This window comes from Marmota monax, unplaced genomic scaffold, assembly GCF_021218885.2.
Source record: "Marmota monax isolate L192 unplaced genomic scaffold, Marmota_monax_Labrador192_F-V1.1 WCK01_AAM20220418_F8-fsc00019, whole genome shotgun sequence".
Taxonomy (NCBI): Eukaryota; Metazoa; Chordata; class Mammalia; order Rodentia; family Sciuridae; genus Marmota; species Marmota monax.
In genome coordinates this window covers 4,140,948-4,150,578 of record NW_026695242.1, presented here as the reverse complement: position 1 = coordinate 4,150,578, position 9,631 = coordinate 4,140,948, and the positions used below count along the sequence as shown (strand labels likewise).

Below are 9,631 nucleotides of genomic sequence, written 5' to 3'. Positions count from 1 at the left end.
ACAAATAAAGAAGCCCCAGAAAGAAACTGGACCTCCTGGTGGAGGTGTCCAAAGGAAGAAGTTAAAGGAAAGAAGGATCTGGTTAGGAAATATGGTGGCCGTGGCGTTGGGGGTGGGTGGCTAATGGAGTGCTGAGACAATACCCTTAGTGGTTGGAATCCTGTCCTTGGGTGCCACACATGAGTGTGTGAGCTTTGGCCTGTTAATCTCTGAGTCTGTTTCTGTAAAATGACAAACCACAATCTTACTGTAAAAGTCACCAGATTCCAAAGCTTGACACACAGTACGTGCTCAATAAATAGCAGCTGCTGTTTTGATCACTGGAGTAAAGATATTTTGGGGAGACAGTGACTGAATGGTAAGTGAGGTCCCTTGCTGGGTTGTTCTGCTGGAACGATATTCGCTGACCACTGGTTGATGGATTGAAAACCTACTATAGGCCTAACTCTGGGGAAGGTGAAAGGCACAGTACTGGCTTGTATTTTTCTTCCTTTCTTTATTTCTTCCTTCCTTCCTTCTTATCTTTCTTTCTTTCTCTTTCTTCTTCTTCTTTTTATTATTATTTTTTGGTGTCCGGGATTGAACTCAGGGGAGCTCGACCACTGAGCCACATCCCCAGCCCTATTTTGTATTTTATTAGAGACAGGGTCTCACTGGCTTAGAGCCTCACCATAGCTGAGGCTGGCTTTGAACTTGTGATTCTCTGTCTGACCTTCCCGAATGCTGAGATTACTGGTGTGAGCCACAGCGCCTGGGCTGTATTTTTCTTTTTGAGTGCTGGAGAATTAATCCAGTGCCCTCCTCTCACACCTTAGGCAAGTGCTCTGTTGAGAGCCACATCCAGGTAGGGATGGCGCCTGGCATTTTGCCAGAAGGAGTGGTTGAGAAGTAAGCCAGCATATTCAGTTGTATATATAAACCTCTGCTGCCCGGCGGTGGGGCGGCTCCTGCTACCTCCAGTGCCCGCTACTTTTGAGTTCTCGCGGAGTTCCCCTTGAGTTTTTCCCGGTTTTCGGAGGAGTTCTGGAGTGTTCCCTGGGGTTCTGGCAATAAAGTAGTTCCTGTTTGAACCTATAAGTGCCTTGTGGCAGCTCGGTTATTTTGTGCCCAGCCAGACTGCGGCAGTGCTCTACCAATGAACTAAATGCCCAGCATTTTTTAGCCTTTCTCTTTTTTTCTGGAGACAGTTGCTTAGTTGCCTCACGGGCCTCAAACTTGGTGATCCTCCTGCCGCAGCCTCCCCAGGAGCTGGGATTGCAAGCATGCACCACCACGCATGGTTTATATTTTTAGTGACGCTGGTGTTGAGACAATAAGACTGGCAGAACGCTTCAGTATTTCCTTCTGTAAAGTGGACTTATTAATAGTCCCGACCTCTCAGGGAGTTCCATCAATGAGAAAACCCAACTGGCACTTAGCTTTAGATGTTATATTTAAAAGCGTCAAAGCCCGAAGGGAAGAGGGCCCTCCTGGAGCTGCTCTGCAGAAGTCCCTGGGGTGATTGTTTTTGGAGCTCACTGAAGACCAACACCTGACCAGGTATTGAGTTCCACCGGGGGCTAACGGATGGGTTGGGTGGTGGGGTCTGCGAGAGGGCAGCTTGGCTGGGGCGGAAGGTCAGAAACTTGCCCACCCGTTTGATCCGAATCTGATCCTGGGCCTAACAGAGACTGGGGCTCACCCGCTGAAGGTTTGGGGTGGAGTCCTGGGAGCCGAGAGCCTGGCGTCCAATGAGAAACAGGGTGGGGCTGACTCTGACCAATCAACAGCTGCCCCCGAACTGGGCTGCGGGCCAGGGGAGGAGCTTGTTCTTCCCAGGGGCTGGTGGGCTTGCAGCAGCCCCAGAGGCCTTCCCCAGCACCTCCAGCGACCAGCCTCCAGGCCTGTGGATCTGCTCCAGAAACAAACTCCTTGTTCTCTGCTTATTGGTCCTGGTTGACCCTGCCAATTTAAAAAAAAAATATTATTATTATTATTATTTTGGTACAGGAATTGAACCCAGAGTCCCTTTACTACTGAGCTCATCCCCCAGGACATTTTTATTTTTATATATTTATTTTTTTATACAGGGTCTCTCTAAATTGCCGAGGGACTCACTAAATTGCCTAGTCTGGCCTCCAATTACGATTCTCCTGCCTCAGCCTCCAGAGTCGCTGAGATTACAAGTGTGTGCCACCACGCCCAGCTGGTTCCTTTGACCTTACTGCGAATCCCATTACCCAGGTGAGGACTGCGGCTTCCGTTCACTGTTTGCCTCAGGCCTGAGCACAGGGAAGGCGCTAAATAGATGCTGTCTGAATAGCAACCTGATGGTGCTCCCTGCTCCTTGTTGCCAGAGCTGACAGCAGTTAAAATAGCAGTAGGGACTCTTTTCTGAGCGCCTGCTGGATACTGGGCACAATTCACCCTCATCTTGTGGGGCAGGGGTATCATTCCCATTTTCTGGAGAAGGAATGGAGACTTAAAGCTCGGCCCTTCTTTAAGTCATGCCCAGGTTCTCTCTTGCTTTCTAAACTCGGGCCCAATGCATATCCAGCTCCTCTGGCCCTGGGACCCAGTGGGAATAGGCTTCTCTGGCACCTCTGGCGCTCTTCCACCTGGCGAGCTGGCGCGGGGCCTGGGCTCAGCTGGGGCCTTCTCTACCCCGTCTGGGGGTCTGAGTGGCTTGCAGGCTCCCAGCTCACACCAGAACCTTCCTCCCCGAGCCTGGCTTCAGGCCGGAGCTGTGGAGGTGGGGGGAACAGGAGGGGAGGGGAGGCATGTCACCATATATCCCTGTCAGATTAAAAAACTAATTTGAAAAGATTAATGTATTCCATTCTTGTTACGCTGGCTCTGATACCTCTGGGCCTGCGGCCGCTCTGCCTCCTGATTATTGAATTTTTATGGCCTGGTAATTAATTGCAGATTCCCTGTTTTGTTCTATTTCTTTTTCTCTGACATTTTAATTTCAACAAAAAGCAGTGGTCTCCATGCAGGTTCTCTCTGGAGATCCTAATGGTCTATAAAACAGAATGACTTATAGACGTGGCACCCACTTCAGTTGGCGAGCGATTGTTTGAAACCTTGCTGATCACGCAAAATTTAATTTTTCCACCTCCCTCCCCCCTTTACTCCTCATTTCTTGTCTTTTCCGTTGCTGCGCCAGCCTCTCAGCTCACGATGAAGTCAAAGTGTCGCCTCTGGATCTGTTACAGGGCCTTTTCCTAGGAGGCTGGGGCAGAGGATAAAGTGGGGTTTGATGCTTCCCCTGGGCAGGCAGTGATCCTGGTGGTGTGGAGGGGAGATGGGCTTTCCCACAGGGCCATGTGGAGAGGGAGCAGCCTTGCCACATATCTCACTTGCCCTTTTGGCTAAAGGCTGCTGCCCCATGAGGTACCTAGGAACTGGCAGGCTCCCCAGGGCAGAGAAAATGGGTTTTGATACACGCCCATATGCTCCCACCAAGCAGTGGAGAAGACCCAGGAGACTGATGCAGATAGATTCAGAGAGACATTCAGATATTCTTAGCCAAACTAGGTCAAAGGGAACAGCTGTCCACAAAGACAGGTCTGAAGGAGACCCCTGTATTTCTAGCCTAATGCCCCCAAGTTCTTCCACCTTGCTAACATCAGGCTGGGTCCCCTGCTTTAGGGCCTCGCAGGACTGGGCAGGGCAGGGACAGAAGGGAAAGGTTACAGAATCAAATTGGGCCTCCAGGATTGGAACTCAGATGTCCCCAGAGCCAGGCAGGTGAGGCAAGTGAGGGCGGGTGAATGGGGCTGTGGGGACCGCTGCTCCGGAGCTCGGGTACCATCAGAAGGTGCTACAGCCACTTAACTTCACCCCCTGGCCGACAAGTGGGAAGATGGGCCAGCTGTGGCCAGAGCTTCTGCTTCTTCAAGAGGGGTTAGAAGTCTGGTGTTTGGTGTAAAACCTCACACTTTTCAAACGTTGGGAGACTTTCAGATTTTTTAAAACACCATGACAGTCAAATAGTATCCCACTTTGACAGATGTGTCTGTCCTGGCTCATAGGGCACCAGTTTCCTCTCAGTGGAGTATGGAGCAGAGAAGTTAGGACATGAAGAGGAGGTCCTCAGTGCCCGCTGGCCATCCCTGTTCTGCCCCAGGAACTCTCTTCCTCCCTTTGGGCCCTCCAGGCTCCTCTCCACATGCAGCGAGCTTTGCCCACCACCTCGGGCTGCTCTCCAGGGCTTGGTGGCTTTAGGTCTCATCACAGAGAAGCTTTCAGCCTAAAGTCTCATCACATCTGGGTGACTTCTGCCATGCTCCACAGAGGTAATGGCACCTTTTAACCTAAGACTTTAAGGGATCCAGGGATTCCTGGGACGAAATTGCCAATTCAAGCAAGAGGGGATAGACTATGGTTCAGAGGCTTCCAGGGGAGGATGGGAGCCCATAGCCTGGTCCCACCTCTCTGTGCTTAGATACTGAGGAGTGGACACTGACAATTCCTCTTGTGTCTCAGTTTCTTCATTTGGAGAATCCAAAGGGGAAAACAAGAGTGTGGACTGTGGAGGCAGGTGAACTTGGGTTTAAACATTGGTTTCACCGATCACTTTGTTCTGAGTGAGCTCAGAGTGTCTCAACCAAATAATTAATGGGGATTGTTAGGGTGTGGATCTTAAATGTCTCCAAAGGCCCATGTGTTGAAGACTTGGGTACCTGATCTGTGGTGCTTTTAGGAGATGGTGGCACTTTAAGAGGAGGGGCCTAATGGAAGGCTGTTAGGTCATTGGGGCGGGGCCTTGGGGGGGATATAGGGAATTCAGCCCTTTCTCTCTTTGCTTCCCAGGTCTGCCAACATGCTTCTGCTGCCATGATGTACTTTACCACCACAGGTGCAAAGCAACTGGGCCAAGTGACCATGGACTAAAACCTCTGAGACTATGACCCAAAATAAATAAATAAATCCTAACTCTCACTTTTTTTTTTTGAGACCAGGTCTTGGAAATTGCTGCTGATCCTCCCAAGAGGAGGAAACCCAAACTCCTGCTCTTCCTGTCTTAGCATCCTGAGTAGCTGGGATTAGAGGTGTGTGCCACCAGGCCCAGTTCCTCCTTTTCAGTTAATTTTTCTCAGGTATTTTGTCATGGTGATGGAAATCTCACTAACCCAGGGGTGGTACTTCTGACTTAGTGGTTTAATTGTTTTTATTTTGTGGTGCTGGGGGTTGAACCCAGGGCCTTGCCCATGCTCGGCAAGTGCTCTACCACTAAGTCACACCCCAGCCCTGCATAATGAATCACCACAAACCTAATACTTTAAAACAACACCCATGTGTTCTCTCACACTTGTGAAGGCCAGAATTGTGGCCAGGCTGGATTCTCTGCTTAGGCATTCTCCAGGTTCATGTCAAGGCATTGGCCGGGGCTGCAGTTCTCAAGTCTTCTAAGCTCACCGGCTCTGGACAGAGTTCTGTGCCTTCTCATGAAACCCCTCCATCTTCAAGATCAGCAAAGGCACCTTGAATTTTTTGGGTGCCTCAAATTACTCTGCTTTCCTCTTTGGCTTTTAAGGGTTCGTGTGGTTACCTTGGGCCTAGCGGGATAACCTCTCTATTTGCAGGTGATTGTTTAGTAACCTTAGTTACATCTGCAAAGTGCCCTTGGCATGTAAGTTAACAACCAAGGAGTAATGCCGATGTCGGAGAGCATAGGGCCAGACTATTGCTGGCACAGCCTCCTGGAAGGTTACAAGGTTTAAAATGCCCCTACCTGGTCCCCCTCCCCCATCCTGAGACCATGGCATTGGATACTTAAACACCTGATTCCAGGCTTCTGCACTCAGGGGCTTGGTGGGGATGATCCTCACAGCAGTTCTTTCAAGGAGCTACTATCGTGATCCTTTTCCAGATGTGCAAACTGGAATTTCACATACCAGAAAATATCAGCAACAGAGCTAAGGTGTGATCATTTTTTATTTTGAGTAAAGGACTTGCTAAGTTACTTAGGCCTCCCTGAGTTGCTGAGGCTGGCCTTAAACTCAGTGATCTTCCTGCCTCAGCCTCATGGGTCACCGGGGGATTACAGGTGTATGCCCCCACATCTAGTAATTTCTTTCTCTTGGGAGGACCACCAGGTATCAGAATTTTACATGGGATGCAATTTTGCTGACTGAATTTTAGGCCTGGTGCTCAGGTATTCTGGGGAGTCCCCACCAGGTGAGTACGTGGTCTTTCCTGTTTCTCTTTTTTGGACTGGGTATGGTGGCCAGGACTGCCATGTCACAGCCACTCCCGTGTCTCATTCCTTCTGCTGGATGCTTTGGCTGATCCAGTAGTCGAGACCTCATGGAATTCTTTTAAGAATTGGTGAGGTTTCCCTGTAGCTCTTCTCTCTCCACGTTGAGCTCCTGGTCTATGCAATGAATCTCCCCATCCCCCATAGAAGATGAACGCTACCCAGACTCCCTTGCAGGCACATGACCTGACTTCTGCCAATCAGATGCATGAGAGAGATTGATGCTCTGGCATCCGTGTGGTGTGGTGTGGCGGGCCTCCTCCCAGGGCTGGTGGTGGTTGCTGTATATTAGTTAGAACAGTCCTGTGGTGTCCCTGGGTGGGGTTCCTCCCTGCTGTTTGCGGCAGAGTAGAATTAGCTATTTGCCACACAGTGAATTCTGGTGTTTGCCATAAAGTGGAATCTGCTGTTTGCCACAAGGGGGCTTCTGTGGTTTATAATGAAGAGCCCTGCCTGGCGCACCGTCCTCTGTGAGACTCGGATTCCTGGACTTCTAGCCAACAACATTAAAGTCTACCTTAGAGCCTGCCCTTCTTCTGCTTTGACAACAACGGAAGCCTCATAATGTTCAGGCAACAACATGCCCAAATCTGGGGGATAAACTGTGATTAGCTACAGGCTGTCATAACCATCCCTGTCTTTTTCCCAAGATATCTGCATTCTTACTGTACCATGCGTTAGGTTGGCCATGTGGCTCATTTCTGGCCATAGATAAAGGGGTGCTTCCCAGGACACTTTCCTTTCCGATAACAAGAAACTCTTTTCCCCTCTTTATTCCCTTCTTACCTTGAATGAGGTTGTGTAAAAGTGAAATGTTTAGAGCCACAGCAGCCATTTTGTGGCCATGAGGCAACAAGACTAAGGATAAAAAAACCAAAAAGTGAGGGTGGTGAGAAGAAGGATGGAGTGTTGGTCCTTGTAGATATCATTGAGCCCTGAATCAACATTATCGCCCTCCAGCTCCTTGTTATATGAGAAGATGGAGACCTTTGTGTTTAAGCAGCAATGAACTATTATTATTATTTTCTATTTTTTAGTTGAAGCTCAAAACTGTATGAACTGATACAGACTGCCAAACACAGGAGCAATTTGGTGCTGGTGTAGGGTAACCCTGTTCACCTTTCCTTTAGGCTAGAGTGACAGGTTCCCCTCTGCACTTGGAGCTGTGGCCTCTGGGGAGCAGGGGTGGAGGTAGCTCCTTCCCTTCAGGTGTGAGGATTTTTCATTGAAGATGCCCCATCCCACATGCCTAGACTCATGCGGAGCTCAGTCCTTCCCCCACCTAAGGAGTCCAAATGCCAGTGCTGGGCACCCCGCCCTCACCCTGCTGCAGACCAGACCCTTTCCGATCCCCTTTGAGCTGGGTGCAACCCCCACGTCCCCCAGGTGAGGATCAGATAGGAGAAGTGACGCACCCAAGTCTCACAGCCAGGATGGGTGACCGGCTGCAGCTCTCTGGGACCTGGAGTGGGGGATCCCCGTTTCAGGGAGAGTCCCTCTGTCTGCCTTGGGGCCAGGGGCACAGGAGCTTCTGGGACAGTGGATGACCAGACGGGGTGGGCGCTTCTGTGCAGTGAGCTGGGAACGGGGCTGGGGCAGCCGGTGTCCTCTGGGCACATCAGTCGCGGTTCTGCGGCAGCGAGGAGTGTAACGGCGGCAGACTGCAGTGGCTCCCATCACCATTTACTTTCTTGCTCCGAGTGCCATGGGTCAGCCGGGGTGGCTCTGCTGGAGCTGTGGGTCCAGATCTTTCTGCAACCATTGGCCACCTGGGATGCTCTTTCTCAGTGGACGGCACAGGTGCCAAGAGGCCAGCCAGCAGCCCCTGCCCGTCAGCCTGCTGAGGTTCCATGCACGGAGGTGGGAGGTCGGTATGTGTAGACCACCCCCGCCGCGGGGAGGCCTGCAGGGCCACGAGGCAAAGACATGGGGAGAGTAAAGAGTCAGGACCAAGTACCCTCGGTCCCTGTCAGGTGGGACCTCAGGAGGGCTGGCGGGAGACTTGCCTCCCACCAACACTGGGTGGCAACGAAGAAGCACAAATCTTCCCAATTTGATTCTTTTTTTTTTTTTTTTTTTTTTTTTTTAAATTTTTTATTGTGGGTTGTTCAAAACATTACCCAATTTGATTCTTAGAGGAAGAGCCTGAAGTTCAGGTAGTCAGACTATGGCCACAGGCTGCAGGACAGACCTCCTGTCCCTTCACCCCACTGCCACCCTGAGCCCAGGCAAGGAAGGGCTCACCTCCCGCCTCCCAGGGAAGGACGAACCCCAGCTCCCTCAGTGGCACCTCCTGTCCCCCTTTCCTCCGGGTCACCCCCACACTCAGCATGTACCCATCTTCCCCAGGGAGGCCCCAGCCCTGAACCAAAGGGTTCCGACTCCCCTGCACGGAGACCTCTCAGCTCTTGTTCACATCTGGCAGTCCCCTAGCTGGCCTGGGGACATGTGCTGTTTGCCTTGCTCCGTGTTTTGTTTTAATGGAGCCAGCTCTAAACTAGCAGAAGATGGCACAAAGACTTCAGTTGGACTTCCATTCTGCAAAAGTAGAAGATTTGCCCGTGGGGAGCCCGCTTTGCTCTACGGCAGGTTGGCTGGGGCTGCGTGGTACCCTCCCCTCGCGGATGGGTCAGGTTCCCTGGCCGTAGTCCCTACCACCCCCTATTGCCCAGAACCAACAAACTTCATTTGCCTCACTGGCCTCTTGGCTGCTGGAATCTCCAAGTTGATTCACTTCCCAGAGGCTCAGAGAGGAGCGATAGCTGCTCAGGATGCACAGCAAGTCAGGAGCCTTCATTTCTCTTGCTCTCTTCCTAACACCCTCACCTGGATCCCAGAGAGCAGTTCCTTGTTTAGACTCTGACCTGGGCGCCCAGTTTCTGCCTCCCACTGGCTTGGGGTGTGGGGATCTTTTCCCCAGAGAAAACTGTTCACATCCTGGTTGAAGCTCAGAATGCTCCCGACCTTTCTGCCCAAAAGCAGTCACCGAGGGAAAATCCAGACTAAGGGGAAACTATGGGAGACCCAGGGGTTGGTCAGGTTCCTGAGTTATACAGGGAATCCCGCCAGGTATGTGGAAAGGAGATAATAGCAGCTAAGTTTATATAACACTTATCTGTGTCAGTCACTTCTTATGGCTTCATATTAACTCAGTCCTCACACCAATCCTGTACAAGGAGAGGTACCATTTTTATCTCCATCTTCTAAATGGGAAAGCTGAAGTATCTTCAGGGTTGCTCAGAGATTCAGCAACCCGTCTCAAATTGCACAGCCTACAAATGACAGAGTAGGGATTTGAACCTAGGTCTTCTGGTTTCAGGGCTTAAAGTACTAAACCCTGCACTATCCTGAAGGAAATCCTCCTCATGTGACTTCTCCTCATTGAGC

General features: G+C 50.9%; 1 long non-coding RNA gene across 1 annotated transcript; it reads left to right on the top strand.

The window, feature by feature from the left end:
* The first annotated feature begins 2,070 nt into the window (after positions 1–2,070).
* Positions 2,071–4,986, top strand: LOC124075997 (uncharacterized). Its single transcript, XR_006846228.2, has 3 exons — positions 2,071–2,223; positions 4,017–4,280; positions 4,798–4,986. It is a non-coding gene; the product is annotated as an uncharacterized LOC124075997 (long non-coding RNA).
* The last annotated feature ends 4,645 nt before the right edge of the window (positions 4,987–9,631 follow it).